Consider the following 22,984-nt stretch of genomic DNA (forward strand, 5'->3'; position numbering starts at 1 on the left):
TATCCTGTTCAATAACAGGGAAACCATGACTGTTCCTAGAAACCTAGCTAGCTATTCAGTGCCAGTATAGTCACTGGGACCAGAGAAGAACCTACAAGCATGGCTTTACTAAACCCACAATCCCTGACAGCAACCGAAACATCTGTCTTTATCCCCACAAGTAAGTACAGAAGTCACCTCTCAGCAAGGAAACTGCTCTTTACAAACATAGGACACCACTGCAGAAAACTAAAACCAATCAAAACGCGGAGCTGTGGAGCACAGCCCTCATGGATATAGCTACAAACGCTCCCATGCCCAAGGCTGGGCAAACACTGCAGAGGAGGAAGTGGAAAGCCAGAGGATCAGGGTGTCTACGGAGACACTGTGACTCCAGCAACGTCAGAAGCTACAGCCCCAAGTCTCACCAGCACGACTGCCCAAACACGAGTTCAACAAGAATGACACCAACAGGCATGACAGATCTGAGGTGGGGGAGGGGGAGCTCACAAGGCCTCAACCCTACACAGAGAACCACAGGCTACTGAGGAAAGCTGGAGTGGGAGAGGAGGTCCTCCCCAGCGGAGACAGACCACACCAACTGGTTCTCCAATAGCACATGAGTCCTGAAAACAAACACAAGTGACGTCACACAGACTAGAGGTTATATTTAGGGACGTACATGCATATGCATAGACAGATATGCAAGAAAATAACTATTAGTGAAAAATAGGCCATGAATTTGAAAGAGCACGGAGGGATATACGTCAGGGTTGGAAGGAGGAAAGGGAAGGGAAAATTTTTAATATATTACTTCAAAATTTAAAAAAATTTTAAAGAAGAGTAATTATACATCCTATTGATGACAATGTCAAAGGTATTGCTAAAACTTTAGATTGAAAGAAAATACTGTTTTATTAAAAATTAATGAAAGTAAGTATTGTTTTGTAACTTTTTCACCATCCAAATACAGGTACAGCCCTCCCGAAACTCCCCCAAGCTTTTAAAACATAAACAGCAGGCCAGCAAGACGGCTCAGTATGTAAACAAGCAAGCCTGCTGACCTGAATTCAATTCGTAAAACCCCTGGCAGAAGTGGAGAACTGACTCCTAAAAGCTGTCTTCTGACCTCCATGTGTGCTAGCACGCTTCCACACACACATGTGCACACAGTAAAACTCAGTAAACCACAGCACCTCCCAGTGAGGTACTGATGACCACCTCCTACCATCTCCTCCATTTAAATGTCAGCGAAACTAAGCAAGAATGTGCACCCCGAGTGCCTAAAGCCTTTCAAGCCCTGAGTACTGGGTACGGTCTTACAGCAAATCACCATATTCTTCTGAAAATCTGATTCTTAAATCTAGTAATAATTAATACTTATAATACAGTGTAAACAACAATATACTTCAACCTAGAAAAAAACACCACAGTTTTGGCTTGTACCTTAACTCCACACACATAAAATGAAGACAATTATCAGATTGTAAAATAATTTAAAATGCAAACTGTAGAATCCGATTACTACCACAGAGCTGCTCTCCCCTTCTCCTTCCTTCACTGCTCCCCCTGCACCCCGCCCCTCCTTTTTCAGTTTGGTTTCTTTGTATAGCCTTGGCTGTCCTGAAACTCACTTTATAGACCAGGCTGGCCTTGAACTCACAGAGATCTATCTACATCTGCCTCTGTGTGCTGGGATTACAGGCATGTGCCACCATGCCCCAGTGCTATGTTCTCAAGCCAGGGTTGTTACAGTGTGTCCCCTGAGAAAGCAAAGGCAGCAGTCTTTCTTTTCAGGTGTAGTACTATGCAGCAAATTCTGATGTACTCACTGTCTTGTCACTGACTTTGAATATAGTCAGTTCAAGTAAAGGTCAGGAAGGGGTCTGGGGCTGGGACTTAGCAACTCAGTAGCAGGCACCAGCCTAGCAAGTGCAAGGCCCTGGCTCTCACCTCAGCTCAGCAGAATCAGATGAACAGAACAAACAGCATCTGATGAAGTGAAAGGTGAAAACCGTAAGTATATAAAGGGACTGGCTTTATGTGCCTGCAACTCTAAGCAAAATGTCTGTTTTCTCTGAATCCCCATTTGTCAGTCAATAAAATGGGAATACATGGTAACAGGCACGGAAGGGCACCGTGACGGGGGCTCTCCTACAGCGGCCAACAAGCATGCAGTATGGAGGGACCCTTCTGCAGGAATAAGGAAGCTTTCCTGAGTGCTACCCTGAGGCTTTTTACATCCTCTTTCCACATCACTTAGCAGACACAGTAAAGGGTAAGGTGCCAATAGTCCTAGCTTAGAAGGCAAGCATATCACCACAGGCTCCAAGTCAACCTGGGCTACAGAGCGAAACCCTGTCACCTAACAGAAGTTTAAGAGAAAACAGAACTGTAGTAAAATATGGCACAATTGTCTCATGTCACCAGAGAATTTCTCCTTAATTTAAAGTCAGCAGACAGCAATTATTTTTTGCATAGAGCCTGATGTTTTGTTTTGTTTTAACTTTTATGTGTATGGGTGTTTTGTCTACATGTATGTCTGCTCCACAAGCACGCCTTGTGCCTGCAGAGACCAGAAGAAGGTGTTAAAGCCCCTGTGTACTAGAGATACAGGTAAGAGGTCTGAGCCACTATGAGTCTGAGAACCGAATCTCAGGCCCTGGAAGAGCAGCCTATACTCAACTGCTAAGCCACCTCTCCAGCCCCAGAACCTCCTTGTTTAAAGGGAAATGACAGCTGGGAATCCTGGCACACAACTGTAGCTCCAGGACTCGGGACGCTGAGGCAGGATTACTGTCATGAGTCCAAGGCCATGGACGGTACACACTGCCAGTTTCAGGCTAAACAGAGTGTGGGTTAGAATGAAAACGGCCCCTACACAGCTCATACACTTGAATGCTTAGTCCTTAGTTTGTGAAACTCTTTTGGGAAGGATTAGAAGAGCAGTTCTTCACCAGTGGGTTGCAACTCCTAAGGCAAAACCTCTAGCTCCAAAAATATTTACATTATGACTCAATACAGAAGCAAAATCACAGCAATGAGGTAACAACATAATGTGTGTTTGGGGTCAGCACACATGAGGGCCTGTATTAAAGGGTGACAGGGTCAGGAAGGTTGAGGACACTGGTTTGGGAGGTGTGGCCATGTTGGAGGAGTGGTACTACTGGGGTGGACATTGAGGTTTCAAAGGCAAGGACTGGCCCAGGCTCTCTCTGCCTTCTGTCTGCGGCTTCATCCGCTCTCTACCACCATGCCTACCTGCAGCTACCATGCTCCCTGCCACAGTGCCATAGACCCAATCTCTGAAACTGTAAGGAAGCCTCCAATTAAATGTTTTTGTAAGTTGCTTTGGTCTCGGTGTCTCTTCACAGCAATAGAAAAGTAACTAAGAGAGCTAAACAGCAAAACAAAACAAGTAACAACAACCAAAACCAAAAAATGAGCACCACCAAACAGGGTAAATTCTAAACTAGATAAAAGTAAATAAACATTTGAAGGACAAGAGTCACACAGAATTATTTAAGTACTTAAGTATTTAAACATACAATTAAACTCAAACAAGCAAGGCCATTCAAATTTCCAACATGTTGCTTTGCTTGTTATCACTGTGAAAAAAGGGAGATTGAAGCCAGCCTGGACAGCACAGTACAACCTCATCTTAACAAGAACAAAAAAGTCTAGTGGTTAGATGTACCGTACACATGTCACCGTCTGAGTGACAACACAAACATATTTTAGTTGACAGGGAACACTGTACAGAAAATACAGTAAGTTGGTGGTTCAGGGAACAGAAAAGAACAGAAGTGTAGGTAGATTTTATTAAATATTAGGGACAGAGCTCTGACCTGCCAGGCCTCCTGTTGTGCCCTTTTATTTGTAGTGGTAACTACAAGCTGTTTAAAAGACAATGGCAGTTGTCATTAGGGCACCTTCATGCTGTGCCAAAGTAAACACACACAGCAATTCTGAGTAACCAGTCTTCCGTTCATGAGAGCCAAACGAAATGGGTGGAGATCACATTTAACAATCTTGGATTTAGCTAACAGGACAGAATAAGGAGTGAGCCTTCTGCAGATGAAGTGCCCTTTCTCCCTTACACAATAAAAGTTTTACAACGTGAAAAGTACTATCAGAGAAAGGCTTCCTTTCTCAAAGCCATACATAAGGCCCGCTCTTAAAGACCAAGAGTTGAAAGATCATATCTTAGTTCCTTATATAATCCTGTAAACTTAAAATACATGCACTAGATGCTACACGTGAGATACAATGTTCAAAAGGATGCTTTGCAGAAGCAACTTCACCAAGACTTTCAAAGTATTCACGTGCCACAACCCTAAAGCAAACTTCACTTCACACTCATTCGGTGTGGATGGAAACAGAACGAGGGCGCTACTGTTTTTACGCCTCAGGAAGCAAAGAATTGGCAGGCATGGTGGCGCTCGCCTTTAATCCCAGCACTCAGAAGGCAGAGGCAGGCAGACTGCTGTGAGTTCGAGGCCAGCCTGGTCGACAAAGAGAGTCCAGGACAGCCAAGGCTACACAGAGAAACCCTGTCGAGAAAACAAACAAACAAAAAAAGATTCCTTCCATATGGTTTTCCTAACTTCACTCTCAGTTATATGAAGTCTAAAGCATTAAGCAACTGTTTTTTATGGTGGTCACATAACTCAACTGTATGGGTTGGAGAGACGACCCCAAAGTCAAAACCACTGGCTGCTCTTCCAGAGGACCCAGTTTCAATTCCCAGCACCCACATGTCAGCTCACAACTGTCTGTAACTTCGGTTCCAGGGGATCTGATGGCCTCTTTTGGCTTGCATAGGCACCAGACACCCAAGTGGTGCAGACATAATATGCATGCAAAACACATATACACAAAAATTTAAAAGAAAGGAAATGCCCCACATGCTTACCTACAGGCCAATCTGACAGTCATTTTCTCAACTAAGGCTCACTCTTCCCAAATGACTCTAGCTGTGTCAGGTTGACAAAAATCTAAACACAGTGGCACTGCTGTTTCTAAGGTCTCATCAAAGGCAGCAGCACCCACAACTTTAACTCTGCCACTTCTACAGAAGCCACAGAATTACCACCAAATAATCAGTGTGATGTGTGCGCAGGCACATTCATTCAGAAGCCGGGAGTTAGTTTTTTCCTTTCGCACCTGGATCCTGGGGACTGACCTCAGGTTGTCAGGCTTGGTGGCCAGCACCTTTCTCCCACTCACTGAGCCCTGAATAAATTACTTCTTTGTTGATCCACTGAACTGTCCTAGTGACAGCCAGCAATGGACACTCTAAACACCTCATAGCCAGTCACAAAGACTCTCAGCCCCTTTCAACGGCTACTATATTAGCCACTGACTCAGAGCAATCCAGCCACAATTATTCAAATGTGCTGCCAGAACCCTAGGAAACTTTGCTCACCCCACCCCCTACTGTGAAAGCCTTTACTCCTCCCTGTACCTTCCTGCCTCAAAACAGGCTAGGTAAACCAAGTATTCTCAGGCAGCCTAATATGACTACATGCATGGCTGGCTATAAAACCAGCTTGCCCCTCAAATGGTTCAATCCGGGAGACATCCCTTGTGTGCACTGCCTCCCTGTGCTGTATAACAGGCAACAGCAAGACTTCGTTCAGTAACCTTACTGGTTTCACTGACTACTTATGATCTGTCCTTAGTAGATCTACTTACTCTAGTAGAGTAGGCTGAGCTGGCTGTGTGGAGAACAGAAGACACCAGGGAGAGGTTAGCTCTAAGCACAGTCACCTGCTAGAGTGGAGCTAAGAGCAGCCAGAGAGAGGCCACAGAAAGTGAAGGGCTCCCAAGAGCTGACTGGGCGGTGAAGGAGCTGTAGAGAACGGAAAGCAATGCTACAGGGGCTACAGTGACACTCAGAGTTGTGACACTAAGAGCTAGTACTCAAATGGAGCTGCCAACACTCAACAAACTCCTCCACTTTGCCTGTTCGAGACTTCTACCAAATTGATCAGCAACCCCTAGCTACTGGTGACTACAATTTCCTCCTCCAGCCCCAAGCTTCTAATCTCTCTCTCAAAAGCAACTGTGTGTTTTGTGTGTATGGGTGGGAAAGCCAGGAGCAACCTTGGAAAGAGTCACCACCACCACCACCACCACAGGCCTCTTACTGCCCTGGAGCTCACCGAGTAGGCTAGGCTGACTGTGAGCCAGCTCAGAAGACCCACCTGTCTCTGCCTCCCCAGCACTAGGATTCTAAGCATGTGCCACCAGATGGAGCTGCTTTAAAAACTCTTAAAACAAAACAACAAAACCAAAGCTAGATTCTAGGATCAGATGCATGGCCTCATGCTTGCAAGGCAAACATTTTACCCAATAAGCTATCTCCTCAGCCTCTTCAAAAACATTTTGAATAAACAAAAACAAAAACAAAACACTTTACACGCTGAGCCTGGAAAAACAATTACAACAAAATGGGTAAGCACCCAAATTATTTGGTATTTACAATGACTTAATAGGAAAAAACAACACTCAAGACTAAAGCTGCTAATGAAAACAAATCAAGTTCCACCACTTGCCAAAAATACACACAACAAAAATTTTCTAAATTATATGCCAGAAATGAGTGGGAATTTTTGTTTTAGGAGTTTTCAGTTGGGGTTTCACTGTGCCCCAAACCAGCCTGTAACTCCTATGTAGAGCAGGCTGGCCTCAAACTCACAGCGATCCCCTGACTCAGCCTCCCGGGTGCTGAGACTACAGGTATGCGCCATCATGCCAGGCTTGGAAGTAATTCATCTTAGAATAACAAAACCAACTTAGAAAATCAACAGTCCACATTTTAGGACTTACCTAATGGTCTAAATAAAAAAAAAAAAAAATAACTGACAAAACACAGCAAACAAAAGACTAACCATTTCAACGCCCCCCACACACTTTGATGTAAAGAAACTCCTAGTCTGTTGACACTGGGAAGCCGCAGCTTGCATATTTCGTGGGGTTTGTGGCTGCTTTGCAACTGACTTCTGTGAATCAGAACACTCTCGATGGCCTTAGATCATGTCTAGTTAGCGCCTCCAAATATCCTTAAAAACATTTTCACAGAAGAGAGGAGTTGTGCCAGTGATTAGAAGACTAGTGTCCCGCGGTGTGAACACACCCACTACTGACAGCAGAAAGAGCACAACACTCACAGGCATGGCAGAGTTTTTAGTTTTTAGTGGTAAAATGAAGCCACCATAGCAAATACTAAACTTATAAGCATCATCATGTACCTAGAGCCAGTTTCATTAGAATTGAGGCATTTACTAACAACTTTAGCCATATGCACAGTAACTAAGCAATAAATCTAAATATTATTTTCTTTTGTGTATGTTAAAAGCAGGAAAATCACTTGTTTAATTTTCTTACCCAGAATCCTACATTTAATACATATATTCTTTTATTTAACATGCTTTGAGGCCTTTAAAAAAAAATTATCTATTATGCATACAATGTTCTGCCTGCATGTACACCTGCAGGCCAGAAGAGGGCACCAGATCTCATTATAGATGGTTGTGAACCAGCACGTGGCTGCTGGGAATTGAACTCAGGACCTCCAGATCAGCAGTCAGCACTCTTAACCTCTGAGCCATCTCTCCAGCCCCGCCGAGACCTCTTAATTTTGCATTTTAACTACATGAATGTGTGTATGTTGAATTAGGCCATCTATTTCTCTATGATTTAGCTTAGTCTTAGAAGTCTTCCCTCTAATGACTCCATGCTCGACGCCCAGCAGTGTCCTCACTACATTCCTTTACAGTAACAGCCTGCTGACTACCACCAGCACAGCCCCATCTGCTGAGTCCCAGGCAGGCACCCGACCCATGAGATTATTTGTTAGCAGGAGAACAGTCCTCCTCCAAAGATTAAGTATGAAGATTTATATGACAAATCCTACATTATTCTCAAGAAAGTTATAGTAGTCAAAGGCAAAAGGCAAAACCTTTCCATTTCTACTCTGACATCCAGTGTAGCACTGCAGAATCAAAGGATGATGTGTGCCAGGAAAATGCCATGCTCTTTATTAGTGAAAATAATTAGAAATCTATCTCTTGGTACTGACTGGCAGTAATAGCCAACGGCCTAAAAGTGGCATGACAGTTTGGTTTTTCAGAAGGAACACAGAAGCGTGTAAACATGAGACTTTCTCACTGGCCCATACATTAATAATCTAGGATGAGAGTAATAAAGTCTAAGTCTGAAAGTAGCTCATTAAACACTCAGCTGCAAAGCCATAGAGGCCAAAGCCAGAGAGGCCAAAGAGACCAAGGCATAAGGACTGAGAAAAACAATGATAATATTCACACTTAAATTCCATCATTAGCCTATGATTAACTCTTGGCAAAACTCGTATCTTAGGGCCTACCTTTAAAGCCAGAAAATGTGTTCCAGTAGGTGTTTACTCATTCTCTGTTAAACTCTCAGACGTGGCGTCTTGGTCCCTCCTTCGAGTCTGTCTTTCTCACGTCACTACCTATTATCATGGAAGACATTGTGCGCATGCTCTGAATATGGGCCTCAAGTGTTTGGAGTGTTGTCCTCGCACAGCACCCTTGGGAAGTGATACGGCTGCTAACAAGTGGCCCTAGTTGAAGAGATCGCCTTCAGAGGGGTTAAGGCAGTTTTCCAGTAGTGAATTATCTGTACAAGAAAGAGCAAGCCCAACCGTCCCTGTCTCCAGAAGTGATCTCTCCCTCTCAGGCCTTTCTACTGCTGTGACGCCATCACCAGCAAGTCTTCACAGAGTTAAGCCTGCTCTAGACCCATGCTCTGCACCTCCAGAACTGTGAGTAAAGTAACTGGTTCTCAAGTGCTAGAGACGTGATTCCCTTGACAGAGTGCTTGCCTATCATCCTCCCCCACTGCCAGAACTCATGCAGTCCAGCTCCCCACATCTGGGGAAATGGCAGGGGTCAGCACATCAGAGTGCAATGGATAAGCCCTGCCTGGGAAAACCACCCTCATCATCACAGTATCCCCCCTGCCAGGAGAAGCACGGCCCTCCATTCTCAGAGCCTTTGGCTTGCTCCCCAGCAACACACCAAACCAGAAGTAGCACCACACCTTTAATCCCAGCAATTGTGCAGCAGCAAGAACATCAGAAGTTCAAAGCCATCCTCCTCGTCACTGTGAGTTCAAGGCCATTGTGGGCTACAACAGATCATGTCCTAACAAAGAAAGTACAAATAAACGTTATCTAGTCTCAGTTATCTCATGACAGCAATGAGGACAAACTAAGACAAACAGTATTTCTAGGCCTTGCACTAGGTTAAAACAACAAGGGAAGAAAAACATCACCCCAGATGAAGTATACGTAACCAGACATGCACATGCATTGGCCCTGAGTTCAATCTTCAAGAAAACAGCTAGGATTGAAGAGACATTTCTCCATAAAAGGATCTGCTAACAAACATGAAGAGATGGCTGCTCACATTAGCCGTCAGAGAAGGGAAGCTTACAACCACACGAGACACTATAACTCTGGAGGTACAGATCTGCAAACCCAGCTAGTCTGGAGGCTGAGGCAGGAGGATCCTAAATTGGAAGCCAGCCTAAGCAACTATAGGAACCCTAATGGTTTAAAAAGGCTGAGGGTGCAGCTTAGAGATTGGCACGGCCTATGAGCAAGGCCAGGGCTTCACAGCCGTACCTCGAGCACCGCTGCGCTACGGAAAAAACCAACAGGAGTCCATGGGGGACATTCTGGATTCAGACCACAGCTCCACATTAAGGATGAAGAAAGGTAAGGTACTCGCACTGCCATACCTCACTGTGCTGAAGCCCCGAGCAGGAAAGTGTTCATCTGCACACTGTGGACAACTGAAACCCAGTGGGGTCTCTTTCACTATCCCCTATTGAGCTGAAAAAACACTACACACTAGGCATGAGGCAGACAGCATAACTTCCTTTCTTTTCACTATTTAGCTCTGTGTGTGTGTGTGTGTGTGTGTGTGTGTGTGTGTGTGTTATATGTACACACAAATACATGGGTGTAGGCCAGAAGTCTCATTTTTTTAGACCAGTCTCTCACTGATTCAGTTAGGTTGCCTGCCTCCCAAATGCTGGGATTACAAACGTGTGCTTATTGCAGGGCCTGCCTTTTTATGTGAGTGCTGGCAGTCTGAACTGAGTCAACAAGCTAAAACTTTAATCCCAGTACTCAGGAGATACAGGCAGGTGATCTCTGTGAGTTTGAGGTCAGCCTGGTCTACAAATTGAGTCCCAGACAGCTAGGGCTCTGTTACTGTTTGAGACAGGGCTTCTCTGTGTAAGAAACAAGCAAACAAAGACAACAAAAGCTTCAGTCCCTTTTCTCCCAACAGAATAAACAGTCTTTGCTGGGGATGTAGCTTAGTGGTAGAAGACTTGCCCAGAATGTGCAATCCTGTGGGTTCAACACTCAGCTCGAATACAGTTGTTTGCTTTGCTATCACTAAAGAACACAGTGATCTCCAATATAATTTTTTATTACATGAAATTCCTAAAGTACTTTTTAATTAGTGAAAATACTTTTGAAGACAAGTATTTTTATGTAAACTATTTTACTGCTAACTTTACCATGTTGCCTTTTTCTTACCTTTACTCATATGACAAGTATCTTCTGAGCATCTCTTAAGGACTTGGATGTGGTAGACAGACAGACAGACAGACAAAGCTCTCGAGGACTTGCACAGAGTGTAAAGGGCAGTAAGTACCAGAAACACGTACACATCAGGGCATTTCAGGCTGGGTGCAGCAGGCACACGTCTTTAACTCCAGCACCCAGCACCCAAGGAGCTTGCTGATAATGACAAGAAAACGTGTCACAGATGTTCCTACTGCCTTCCCTTCAGTCTTCCACTAACCTACACTTGTCTCCAACTGACTGTAATACTTCGGGAGGGGAAGCACAAGAGTGCTGGGGAGCCAAAGGAAAACCATCAGTGGCGAAGTAAGTAAGTGGTCAGCACAGGCATTCTTGAGGCGATGTATGAGAAAAGAGTCTAAAGAAGTTAGAGATGGCACAGTGGTTAAGAACTCTGACTGCTTTTACAGAGGACCGGGGTTCAATTCCCAGCACTCACATGTCAGCTCACAACTGTCTATAACTCCAAGATCTGACAGCCATGAACATACATGCAGGCAAAATACCAATGCACATAAAGTAAAGATAAATAAATAATATCCGGGGTGTGGTGGTGCACACCTTCAGTCCTAGCACTCAGGAGCCAGAGGCTGGCAGATCACTTGATGTTTGAGGCCAGCCTGGTCTACAAAGTGAGTCCAAGACAGCCAAAGCTACACAGAGAAAACCCTGTCTCGAAAAAACAAACAAAAAATTTATCTAATGATAGCAATGTAGAAAAGTAATGGTGGGTTTTACCAATGACCAAAACATCAGACGCTGCCAGCAGCTTCTTGAAGTTCCAGTCCCTCCATTTGTTTAACAAATCTCTACCCAACACCATGGTTTGTGCAATTTTCAGTGCAAGGTTCATGACCAGCACTATTTTCTATTCTAAGCCATAAAAACCTTAGGAAAGAGCCTGAAGTTTAACTACAAAGCCCTTAGTAGAACGAAGGCTTTCCCTCCCCTATTCTTTGATTTGCTTCATTGTTGTTTTTTAAAAAGAAAGAAATGTATAGAAAATTGGCCTCCAGACACGGGAATGATACTGAACTAGAAGTATTGTGAAACCCGTCTCAGCTCACAGGCACTGAGCGCTCATCAAAGCTGCTGCAACTAGTGATAATTCAAAAGTACAGTCAGTGGCCCTGTAATACGTACGTTCCCTCCCCCCTAGAGGCAGCACACTGGTACTGAGTTGGTGTGGTTGGAACCCAGAAGGTCCGTTGCTGTCTTATGTTTTGGACGCTTGTTTCCACCTTGTGGAGCTATTCTGAAAGCAATGCAACCTCCCATGCCCCATAGGAGGCAAGGCCTGGCTAGAGGAAGGTCCCACTAGGGTGGGCATTTGATGGGCAAATCTGCCCCTTGCTCTGGATGCCTCCTAGCCTGCCACCATGAAACAAGCCACTGCCTCATGCTCCAACCACCAGGAAGAGGGCCACTCTTGGTGCTCTCCCTGTCAGATGGACAGAATTCCTTCCGGAACCAGGAGCCAAAATAAACTCGTTCTCCTTTAAGCCATTTCTCTCAGGTATCTGGTAACATCCATGCAGAGGTACCCAATACAGAAACAATCCTTTTTCTAACACTTTCCAAAAATTCAGAGAGGAAAAAGCAAAACTAGTATATACTCTGAGTACAGGTGCTATATGCCATATGCCATGAAAGCTAAGAGGTTTCTGCTAAGCCCTCTCCACGTGATATAAGAAAAATATACAAACTTTTGTTCTTGTGGGAGAGGGCACAAGACTCATTATACAGCCTAGGCTGGTGCTTAAGTTCTGGGCTCAGTCTATACCCTGATTCAGACTCCAAGTAGCTGGGACTACAGATTGCCTTTTATTAACTGCTCCAATCTCCTATGTCAGCAGTAAAGATAATTTATAATACTCTATATAGTATTAGCCAGAACTATGAACTTCTTCCTTAAGCCCAACAGAAAGCTCCTATCTGTACTTTTTAAATTAATTTTTATGTACATTTCATGGTGTTTGGCTGACATGTATATCTGTGTGAAGGAGCTGGGCCCCTGAAACTTGAGCTACAGTTGTGAGCGGCCATGAGGGTTTGGGAATTGAACCTATGTCCTCTAGAAGAGCAGCCAATACTCAACTGCTGACCCATCTCTCCAACCAACCAAACAAACAAACAAACAAAAAAACCCACCAGGTGGTGATGCTGCACACCTTTAAACCCAGCACCTGCACTTGGGAAGCAGGGCAGGTGGGTCTCTGTGAATTTGAGGCTAGCCTGGTCTACAGAGGGAGCTCCAGGACAGCCAAGGCTAAATTTCAGAAACAAGCAAACAAACAAAACCTCCTTGTGTAGCTCCAAATGGCCCCAAACTACCATCTTCTACGTCATACAGCCGAGCGCTGCAGTTACAGGCGCACCTTACCACCCCAGCACAGAATGCACTTGAAGGCCTCAAGAGACAGCTGCATAGCGTTTGCAGATACAGCCTGTGCGTCTGAAGCAAACAGAAATGTAAAAGAACCACAACAAAACAATTATATAAAAACAAACATGCATAAACAATTAGAAATCACAACACCTGGCTGGAGCAGGTGGCCGGGCAGTGGTGGCGCACGCCTTTAATCCCAGCACCTGGGAGGCAGAGGCAGGTGGATCTCTGTGAGTACGAGGCCAGCCTGGCCTACAAAAAAAAAGAAGAAAAAAAAAAAAAGGAAAGAAATGTACATGGGAGAAAAAAACAAACATACATACATGCATACTTACATACATATGTACATACATACAGCTAACCTAGCCTTGTGCCCGGATCTCATTTTTCTTTTCTCTGACAGAGGGTCTCAAGCTCCTAGGTCAAGTGTCTTCTTCCCTCAGCCCTCCCCTCAGCTGGACTGTGGGCACACTGACACACTAAGCTTACTTTACTTTTCAATTAACGTAATGATTCCTGGAAAATACTACTTCCTGTCAGCACACTGAAGTATTTGTGAGTTAGAGCCTGTCTGCTTTTCCACCGGCCATTAGTTTCCTGTTAGGACTGAACTAAGGACAATGAAACGTGCTGCTTGTGTATCATCTGACGCAGCGTCGCAGTAGCTGACGTGCAGTCGGCATTGTCAAGGCGCTGTCAGTACAGGAGGGCATTAGGACGGTATTACTTTTCTACCTATCCTGCTGGGCAGATAAGAGCTGGTCTTGGCCATAATTCTTTTATGGGATTGGCAAATATAAAAACCTTGACAGAAAGAAAAGGCAGGTGGAAAAAAGAAAAAAGCAGGTGTACTCCGCAGATGACACTAGGGTCAACTCTACGGCTTCATCCACAAAGTAGCACAGCAGCAAGGGCTCACGGTGGCGCTGTCTGTGCCAGGGAAAGACGCAATGCCGCCCGCACTTCCCAGGCTCCCTTCTTCCACTGTGACCACAGCAATGCATCCCAGCTAACAAACTGCTGTGACTCAGCAGCAGCTAGAGGAGACCTTGTTTGGTCCTTGAGCCACACTGCCTGGACTGGAGATGCAGACTGGTCACTGAGGCCGTGGACCAACCCTTGAACACAGCCTATACACAACCTGAAAAGTAAAGGACGGGAAGGACAGACGGACAGGCTAGAGGACTCTTCTCATGACTGCAGCACTTGTTCCGTGAGTACAGACAAGTGAAAACGATGCACTGAGCGATCCATGCAGGTGCATTTCCTGTGCTAATTATACCGTCCTGTAGAAACAGAAGAGCAGAGCAACATCGCAAACACCACCCCAGGCCTAAGTGCCGCCTGGACTCGTGCATCGCAAATGTGTTTTTATCCCACTGCTCCAGCTTGCTTTCTCACAAACGCTTTGTTCGTATACTAAGATGTAAAGATTGACAAAAAATGTTTTTAAAAAAAAAAAAAGCAAAGTACCATGTATCTCTTTTTAAAATTAGGGTTATTTTGTGTGTCTGCCTGTTTTGCCTGCATTATGCACACGCCTGGGGAGCGCTGCAACTAGGGCTGTAAGGGTTGTGAGCCACCACATGGAAGCTGGGCCCTGAGCCCAGGTCTGAAGGAGCAACAAGCGCTCTTAACCACTGAGCACCGCTCTCCGTTCCTTCTTTCTTTTTACAGGAAAGCAAGGCAGCGATAGGAACAAGGGTGAAGGAGAGGCATCCTGTGATTGGGAGAGCACTGCTGCAGCACTGCAGGTGGCACAGCACTCAACCCTCACAGCATAAGCCACACCAGGGGGGGGGGCCAGCCAGCCCTGCTGCAGACAGGAGCTCCGCTGACGCATGAGGGGCAGCCAGCAGGAAATGGAAGTAACACAAAGGTTTATGGGGGGAGGGATAATGAAAGCTAAACTTTTATAAGGTGGGAGAACAAAGTCTGCGCTAAAAGAGGAGGTGAGACACAGCCACCTGGGAGTGGGCATCAACCTACCGAAGCAGGAAGCGTCACCGTTAGCACTCTCAACCAGTTAAGCACAGGACCTAATCAGAAAACATTTTTCCCCAAAAGCCATAGTTTTAAATAATGCTGGAACTATTACTCTAAGAACCCCCAAGTCTTAGTGTTTTATTGCTGTGAACAAACACCGTGACCACAGCAACTCTTATTTAAAAACGCACTGAACTGGGACTGGCTTACAGCTTCATGGGTTTCGTCCACTGTCATGGCAGGAGCACGGCTGCACACAGGCAGACCAGGTGCTGGGGAGGGAGCTGAGGGTTCTACATCCACAGGCAGCAGGAAGAAAGAACCCCCCCTCCAAGTGACACACTTCCTCCAACAAGACCACACCTCCTAAGCCCTCCCTAATGACTGTGGGGCCATTGTTACTCAAACCACCACAGCCTAGGTGTGAGGGAATCAAGTGATGGACAGAGGCAAGACAGAAAGTACCAAAGTCAACTCTGGTTGTCAGCAACAGAAACCACATGCTGGGCTAAAACTGTAGCTGAGTGATCACCAAGCATTTGTAAGGTTTAGTCCCCAATACTGTCAAACAAAACAGAGCCAAACATTAGATTGCTTCTAATAGGCTTGGAAAGTGACAACAGCCATCGACTACTCAGCAATCCTTAGTCAGCAGTGGGTGCTCTGGGATATATGTGGCACGGATAACAACCACTAACCTTTCAAGGGAAGTGTTCTTGAAGACAAGGCTGTATTTTCTAATACAATGTCATTTTATAAATGTTTAAAATGTATTTATTACAATTTTGTCATTTTGGGTTTTTGTGGGTTTTGTTTGTTTGTTGAGATAGGATTTCTCTATGTAACAGCCCTGGCTGTCTTGGACACCCTGTAAGCCAGGCTGGCTTCAAATTCAGAGATGCACCTGCCTCTGCCTCCCAAGTGCTGGTATTAAAGGTGTGTGCCACCACACCCAGCTCTATTAATTACATTTTTATTTTGTGTGCATTTGTGTGCCACAGCATGGATGTGGGTCAGAGGACAACGTGGGGAAGTATGCTTTCTCCTTCTGCTATGTAGATTCTGGGGAGAAAACCCAAGTTTGTCAGGCTTGATGGAAGACACCCAACTGATCTATCTTGCCAAACAACTTACCATATCCCTTTTCTGAAGCAGGGTCTTGCCATGCAGTCTAGGCTGGCCTCAACTCTGGTCTCTGGCTTTCAAGTGTTGGCATTATAAGCATGGGCACCATGTCAGGCTAATAATACCTTTCAGGAACATGTACTCCCCTTCTCTCATCTCTTAAAGCAGGTTAAGGGTGGGGTAAATCCTTAAGCTTTATAACTCTTCACTAAAATTCAATCAAGGGCTGAGAAAGTGGATCAGCAGGGTAAAGTGTTTCTTTACTAAGCCTCAGGAACTGAGTTCAAATCCCCAATACACCCATAAAAAAGCAGGGCGGCCATTTCAGACTAAGCCTGTAACCCCAGCGTGGGGTGGAGGTGGGGGGAGAGGAGGCTCTGAGAGCTGCCTGGTCAATCAGTGAATGTCAGGTTCATCAGGAGACCTTGTCTCAGACGGTAAGAAGGATGGACCTGGAGAGAGCTCAGCCTCTAGCAGCTGCTCTTGCAGGTGACCCAGGTTCAGTGCCCCGGCCCTACATGGGGCTTACAGCCAGCCGTAACTCAGGTCCCTGGGGATCCAATGCCCTCCTCTGGCTTCCACAGGCACCACACACACAGGGTGCACTGACATACCTCTAGGCAAGATACACACAAAATAAAAATAAACAAGTCTTTAAAAAATAAATAAGGTGCCAGCCTGGTCTACAAAGTGAGTCCAGGATAGTCAAGGCCCCACAGAGAACCGCTGTCTCAAACAACCAAAATAAATAAATAAGTAAGGTGAAGAATGATCAAGAAAAACACCTGGTGTCCATCTCTAGCCTCTCCAAATGCATTCACCCACATACAAACAGACACATTTCAGGCAATGCAAGCAAGATAAAGAGTCCCAAAGTCATTTAACTACTGTAAGAACAGATGTGATTTTCTAGTATCTTATACAATAGTTTAATTACTGAGATCATCCCCAATACAGACTCTTTAAATCAATGCATTTCACAATAATTCATCTTTTAGATTTAGATTTATAAATACTACAGCAATAAAGTTTAAGTTTTCACTTAAATTTCAAGATCATCAGACTGGTTTTTCTTTTAAGTTTCAAGCCCTTTTATTGAAGTTTTAAGGTAACAATATTTTTCCAATACTTTAAAATATATGCGACTAAAATGTCAAGTTACATCTTAATTTGAAGTTTTAATTAACCAGCTAACAGGACAAAAGTATGCCCTATAGTGAAGTTAATAATGTACATGGCTGTTAATAATCAATTGATTACTTATAACCATCACTACATATTTAGCAAAGGGGGTGCTACATAAGGGACTGAGGGGAAACAGCAGAAAATGGGAGAACTCTTAAAGACTTAGACTTATCAAAGACGAGACAATCTGTGAAACTGGGCTAAGAGGAAAGGTGACAGAGCTTAGGCAGGCTGGTGGGCACGCCTGTAACCCAGGCACCAGAACAGGAAGGACCTTGAGTTTTAAGCCAACCTAGGCTATATAGGAAGAGACTGTCTCAAGCAAACAAAAACAAAACATGAACAAAAACAAAAACTACTAACTAATGCACTTAGCATCAATGCCTAGCTTACATATCCCAGAAAATAATGGGTACTAAAATTCCACAAATTAAAAATGTTAACATATTTATATTTCGTCGTGTTAAAGAAAGAGGGGTTGATTTCTTGGAAAGCTTGGCGCCCTCAGACCCTCTCTGAACGTATCTTCCAGACACTGATAGAGCTCGTCATCTAGAACAGCGTGACGGAGGAAACCTGCACCCCACAACTCAAGGGAGTGGGGCTGTGAAGGCGCTGAGAACACAGAGGCTGAGCCTGATGCCTCAACTTGAAATAAGATCTCTTGCCCTAGTTTGGAAACTGGTCCACCTCTCCTGGTCCTTCAACAATAACCAAAGTGGTGCTCTGAGAGAGCCATCCTTATCAAATACAGATTTCATCCTAAGAAACCCCAGCTAATCAATAATTATCTCTGTAGTTTCTAGAGTGGCTTTATGGCCTCATATAAGCAATATATAAACATAATTGTTTTAATTTTTAAAATGCACCCTGGGTTTAATCTCCAGCAACACGCACACACAAATTCATAAATTCCATGCTAAAAAATGTATTTCAAAGTTAGCCAACAGAGTAGAAAACAAAATAACTTTAACAACTTTAAGGATACAAACATAAATAAAGGAAAAGCTAACTTCAAATATATGCCTCTGGTTTAGGGGCACAGGGAGAGAGGAGGCTTACCATTCACAAGAGGAAAGATAAAGCTAATACACACGAGATGATTAGAGAACAATTAAGCATTCTATATGCACCCAAAGTACTAACTAGCTAAGTACTCTGTATGCACACCAAGTACTAACTAGCTAAGTACTCTGTATGCACACCTGAGGATGTGGAAAGGCATGGAGGAACTGAGAGTCCAAGGAGGTTTTAGGAAACAGGGTTTTTGTTGTTTGTTTTATAATGGAAGACTGTGGTTGGTTGGTTTGAGTCTGATTATTGGTTTTTTGAGACAGGGGCTTATGTAGCCCAGGCTGCCCTCAAACATAGCTTACACTGGCTTTGAACTCTGATGATGCTCCTCCACCTTCCAAATTCTGGGAATACAGGCTATGCCACCATATCTGACTCATTTTAGTTGAGGCAGTGTAAAAGGAAAGGCAAGGCTGAAGAAACTGAGTACCAGGGTTGCTGAGGGAACCCCTCAGAGTAGAGTAGGGTCATATTAAAAAATTAAAAATTATTTTTAAGCATGATAACAAAAAAACAGAATAGGTTCAAACTCAAAAGTAGTATCGCCAGATGTAAGGCTGAGGCAGGAGGACTCTGAGCTCTGGCTCAGCTTGGTTAGACCATTCCTCAAAGAGAGAAAGTGATAAAAGCAAGGACGAGAGAAACATCTCTGGAATTTTTGTCAAAAACCACACACAGACGGACACGTTTTTCATAGACAATTGTAAACTGAATTTTGATGGACAGCACCAACCTGCAGTTCAGGACAGTTTCCTTCCTTCAATCCACCAGACTATGCTTATTCCACACTAGAGGATGGCAAAGGTTAAACAGGAGAAGACAAAGTCACTACAATCGGGCGACTGCTTGTCTAATGGGACGAAGGAGAAGGTGGACTCAGGCTCGCACAGGGAGCGTCTGCTGTTTGTGAACTCAGGCTCGCACAGTGAGCGTCTGCTGTTTGTGAACTCAGGCTCGCACAGTGAGTGTCTGCTGTTTGTGGACTCAGGCTCGCACAGGGAGCGTCTGCTGTTTGCATCTACAGGCCCTTGGCCTCAGGAACTCCTCCTCTCCAACAACGTGTAGGTAGTGTGTCAGTCAAGTTCTGCTCAGGAGAAGGGGTCTCAGACTTCGTACTGACAAAGGAACTTGTGCAACAGCCTAGGAGCCCTCACACAGCTTCTACAGAATTCTTTCCCTCTGCGTGGCCTCAGGTGGAGGCACATAGCATGGGGACACGGCACTTCAATTATGACAAATGTACCAAGACCACAAAGGGACAAAGCGCATAAAAGTTAAGCTCACTAAATAAAGGAAGGAAGCAAGCGAAACTGAGGTCAAAAAACAGAAGTACTCAGTCAGACTTCGTCTTTGGACTTCTCACGGTGCTAGCCAGTGAGTGAGTGGGTTTTCTATTACAACAGCATTTTAAAAATTAATGCCACCATTGATTTTACTAAGACTCTCTCAGAAAACTACAACAAGATTAGAAAAGATTTTATCTTCAAGCAAAAGATAGTCTGGGAGAATAAGCTCAGTTCTTCACAGGACACTGCAGACAAACCCCAGTCATGGCCCCACATGGAAGCCATGGTCTCACATAAAGACAGGAATAATGGGGCATTCTCTCAAAAATGCCATCAAGTATAGTGGCAGCAGCTTCTGGTTCAAACACTGGTACTAGGTCTGTGCTGGCAGTACGCAGCCAGCAGGCAAACTCTGCTCTATTACTCTGGAGTTTGTTCTTAGAAGCTCAATTTCATGTAGACGGTCCAACATTTACAAATCCTTTCTCATTAAATCCCATTTGGTACAACTACTACCGAGAACGCCATACGTCCTTGGACTTGAACAGTGAGTGCAAGGCAAACAGATACACAAAAGAGGTGTTCTTCTTAACAGATGGAAACCTAGCAAATTAAAGTGTATGGGGTACAAACAGAAGCATAACTGCATCAGGAATTACCACTGAGCAGCCTGAAGAGGGTCAGGAACAGCAGAGGGCCGGGAAAGAACTGCTAGCAAAGGAGAAAAACCAGGCAACAAGAAAGAAGAGAGGACACCACAGTTCCTGTCAGAGGCAGTGCCCCCCCCACACACACCCATGGAGAATGAGCTGTCCATTGGCTAGCTCTGAACAGAGGGTCTAGGTTTACTGCAAGCATTGTCCCAGGTTGGGGCAACAGTTTGTGTAGGCCCCGCCCCCTGGAGGCCCAGCAGCCACTGAGGAAGGAGAAACAGACAATTGGAATGAGACCTGACAGGCTGTGGCCATACTATGGGGGAGGAGGTCCCCTTCTGTCAGGTCTAGGGGAGGGGGACTGGGTGGGAACAAGAAGATACAATCGAGGGGATAACAAGTGGGATGTAATCTGAATAAACTATAATAAAATTTAAAAATAGAAAAAAAGAAAAAGAAAGAAAGAAGAGAGAGAACACAAGTCCTGAAGTCACAGAACCTATGATGACACACAGGAAAAGAGTCTACATTTCACATTACTCTTTTCTCAAAACACGTCATTAAGAGGGGCTGGAGGCTGGGCGTGGTGGCGCATGCCTTTAATCCCAGCACTCAGGAGGCAGAGGCAGGCGAATCGCTGTGAGTTCGAGGCCAGCCTGGTCTACAAAAGTGAGTCCAGGACAGCCTAGGACTCGTAGAGAAACCCTGTCTTGATAAACCAAAAAAAAAAAAAAAAAAAAAGAGGGGCTGGAGAGATGGCTCAGTGGCTAAGAGCACTGGCAGCTCTTCCAAGGGCACAGGTTCAGTTCTCAGCATCCACACGGCAGCGCACAGCCTGTGGTTCCAGTTCTGGGGTTGTGAACAAATCAGGAAATACATGGTATTCATGGACACAACAGGAAAACATTAACGTCAGAAAGTAAATTTTTTAAAAAATTTAAATCTATCTAAATTCAAGCCATAAAATTACTTCTACTGATACTTTATACCAAAATTTCCACTCTCTTAAAAAAGAACACAAAAGTTCTTTTCTCTGATCCTTAAGTAAAGGTCTCTATCTGATGAGAAGAATTTAATTGAGGCTTGGCCACAACAGTCCACACAGCAGCAGAGAGGGCCTGAGGCTTGGACACTACAGTCCACCCAGCAGCAGAAAGGACATGAGGCTTGGACACTACAGTCCACACAGCAGCAGAAAGGACATGAGGCTTGGACACTACAGTCCACCCATAAGCAGAGAGGCCCTGAGGCTTGGACACTACAGTCCACCCATAAGCAGAGAGGCCCTGAGGCTTGGACACTACAGTCCACCCATAAGCAGAGAGGCCCTGAGGCTTGGACACTACAGTCCACACAGCAGCAGAGAGGCCCTGAGGCTTGGACACTACAGTCCACACAGCAGCAGAGAGGCCCTGAGGCTTGGACACTACAGTCCACACAGCAGCAGAGAGGCCCTGAGGCTTGGACACTACAGTCCACACAGCAGCAGAGAGGGCCTGAGGCTTGGACACTACAGTCCACACAGCAGCAGAGAGGCCCTGAGGCTTGGACACTACAGTCCACACAGCAGCAGAAAGGGCCTGAGGCTTGGACACTACAGTCCACACAGCAGCAGAAAGGGCCTGAGGCTTGGACACTACAGTCCACACAGCAGCAGAGAGGCCCTGAGGCTTGGACACTACAGTCCACACAGCAGCAGAAAGGGCCTGAGGCTTGGACACTACAGTCCACACAGCAGCAGAGAGGGCCTGAGGCTTGGACACTACAGTCCACACAGCAGCAGAAAGGGCCTGAGGCTTGGACACTACAGTCCACACAGCAGCAGAGAGGACCCGTCCTTCATAGACGGGAGCACCTTCTCATGGCCTCACATGGTGGAAGGATCAGGGGTCCTGCTAGACCTTTCTAAGGCACTAGCTGTCTTCATCAGGGCTCACCTAGTCACAACTTAAAGCTCCTGCACTTGAGATGGGATTCAACACGGGATCTGGGGGACACACTCAAGCCACCAACCTTCACCTCCACTTCTCCCACAGTCATACAAAATATCTTCACTCCTCTCTCTAACAACAGCCCCAAATACTTTTTCTTTAGATTTCCGTGTGTATGTATGTGAGTGCTCTATCTGCATGTACACCTGCAGGCCAGGAGAGGGCACCAGATCTCATAGATGGTCGTGGGCCACCATGTAGTTGCTGAGAATTGAACTCAGGACCTCTGGAAGAGTAGTCAGTGCTCTTAACTGCTGAGCCATCTATCCAGCTTAGCCCCAAATATCTTAACCAACTGCAGCAACAACTCAAAAATCTACAGCCTAGATTTTCCTCTGAGTGAGTACGAATGAGAATCAAAGGTGGGGTTTCCTGTGAAGGGAGCGGCTGCCTGCAGCACCAGCCTAGAAAACCAAACAACGCATAGTGAGTCAGGCGCAACTCCACAAGGATAAAACATGCACTTCAAAATAAATAAGTCTTTTTTTTGGGGGGGTGGGGGTTTGGTTTGGTTTGGTTTTTTGAGACAGGGTTTCTCTATGTAGCCTTGGCTGTCCTGGACTTACTTAATTGATCAGGCTGGCGTCAAACTTGCATCAATCCACCTGCTTCTGCCTCCAGGCGCATGCACCATGGTGCCTGGCTAAATAAGTCATTTCTTAAAACTA

At 45.2% G+C, this 22,984-nt stretch overlaps 1 protein-coding gene across 8 annotated transcripts in view; it reads right to left on the reverse strand.

Moving 5' to 3' along the window:
* The window catches only part of FBXO34 (F-box protein 34), a 62,321-nt gene that overhangs the window by 32,069 nt on the left and 7,268 nt on the right, over positions 1-22,984 (reverse strand). For 2 of the 8 annotated variants that reach the window (XM_084796628.1, XM_084796622.1), the window contains exons 1-2: positions 9,067-9,170; positions 8,369-8,476 (exon numbers count right to left, since the gene is read on the reverse strand). The exons of 5 other annotated variants lie outside the window; for them this stretch is intronic. The gene's annotated coding sequence lies outside the window, so the exon portion shown is untranslated. Of the gene's footprint in view, positions 1-8,368; positions 8,924-9,066; positions 9,171-22,984 lie in introns of those variants that run through there. One more of the 8 variants, XM_084796623.1, reaches the window with a different exon arrangement.

This window comes from Acomys minous, assembly GCF_964271855.1.
Source record: "Acomys minous genome assembly, chromosome: 9".
NCBI classification, from domain to species: domain Eukaryota; kingdom Metazoa; phylum Chordata; class Mammalia; order Rodentia; family Muridae; genus Acomys; species Acomys minous.